This window comes from Hylobates moloch, unplaced genomic scaffold, assembly GCF_009828535.3.
Source record: "Hylobates moloch isolate HMO894 unplaced genomic scaffold, HMol_V3 SCAFFOLD_4, whole genome shotgun sequence".
NCBI lineage: Eukaryota > Metazoa > Chordata > Mammalia > Primates > Hylobatidae > Hylobates > Hylobates moloch.
In genome coordinates, this window is record NW_026652279.1 from 90536501 (window position 1) to 90538346 (window position 1846).

Genomic DNA, 1846 nt, shown 5'->3' on the forward strand with positions numbered 1-1846 from the left:
GCATGCCACCGCATTGACTGCCTCTAGAGTAGGTCGTATGCCTTTGCCTCACGCGCAGCAGAAAGACTCACCTTGCTGAATCACTCCCTTAGTTTGTCAGGACAGTATTTTGATTTTGGAAAGGCTTATCAGCATGCTGTTTGGCCGGGGGAAAGGAGGCTGTCAGTTCAGGCAATCTGTAAATGTGTTAATTAGCTGGATGGAAGAAGCCCAAGTGCAAGCAGCAGCATCTCCCCTCCCAGAAGAGCTAACCCATCTGATACTGTTTCCTGATTAGTGTCCACCATGCTTCATTCCGGGCCGGGCTGTGGACGAGGGCTAACGAGCATTACTGATTTTTTTAGTTCAGAGTTTTTCAACCTCGACACTATTGACATTTTGGGCCAGACTGAGGGGCGGGTGGGAGAGCTGCCTGTGCATTATAGGATGTTTAGCAACATCCCTGGCTGCTACCCAGTAACTCCCCTCCCTGCTCCCACCTAAGTTGTGATGATCAAAAATAGCCAAATGTCCCCTGCGGGCCCAAATCGCCCCTAATTGAAAGCCATTGCTTGAGCTCTATCAACAGACTTTGCCACCATCAGCATCCAGTTCTTTAGATTCTTAAAGCAGAGTTGGGAGGTAGCGTGGTTTTTGATATGCTGATAGGAAGATGATGCAGAGTGGGAGAGCTGTAAACGGGACACAGAGCTAATCCTCTTGGATGACAGTATTGTGAGGAAAAAGGTAACAATACCTTTGAGTATGCATACTCATTTCCCCATGGTCAGAGTGAATCTGAGACAGGTGGTGCCTGAAAACTTCAGCATAGTGGTTGAGAATTCTGTAGTCAGAGATTGGGTTGGAATCCCTACTCCCTAATTAGCTGTGTGACCTTGCACAAGTTACTTTAACTATGCCTCAGTTTCCCTATTTGTAATATGTAATAGTAATATCTACATAGTAGAGGTGTTGTAAGAATTGCAGCCAGGTGCTGTGGCTCATGCTTGTAATCCCAGCACTTTGAGAGGCTGAGGTGGGAGGATTGCCTGAGGTCAGGAGTTTGAGACCAGCCTGGCCAACATGGCGAAAACCTATCTCTACTAAAAACACAAAAAATTAGCCAGCCATGGTGGCACATGCACACACTCTCAGCTACTCAGGAGGCTGAGGCAGGGGAATTGCTTGAACCCAGAAGGCAGAGGTTGCAGTGAGCTGAGATTGCACCACTGCACTCAAGCCTAGGCAATAGAGCAAGACTCCATCTCAAAAAAAAAAAAAGAAAAAAAAAAAGAATTAAATGACAATGCATGCATTGGTTACACAATGCAAAATAGGTTACACTGGTTAAGCACTTGATACATAGTAAGTGCTTAACCAGTGTATCCTACTTTACAAATTTCTGAACAAATCTTTGATTTCTTATTTTTATTTTATTTTATTTTTTTGAGAAAGAGTCTCCCTCTGTCATCCAGGCTAGAGTGCAGTGGCTTGATCATGGCTCATTGCAACCTCTGCCTCCTGGGTTCAAGTGATCTTCCCTCCTCAGACTCCTGAGTAGCTGGGACTACAGGTGCACATCACCATGCCCGGTTGAATTTTTGCATTTTTAGTAGAGCTGGGGTTTCACCATGTTGCCCAGTCTGGTCTTGAACTCCTGGGTTCAAACGATCCATTTGCCTTAACCTCCCAAAGTGCTGGGATTACAGGTGTGAGCCACAGCACCTGGCTGTTTTTTTTTTTTTAAATGATACAGATAAATATATTTCTGCCCAAATTCTTCAGATAACTTTGCCAGCCTCCAGGTTTGTTGATCTGGAGACAGTGTACTGCAAATCAACTTTAGAATATCCTTGCTTTTCTCTTT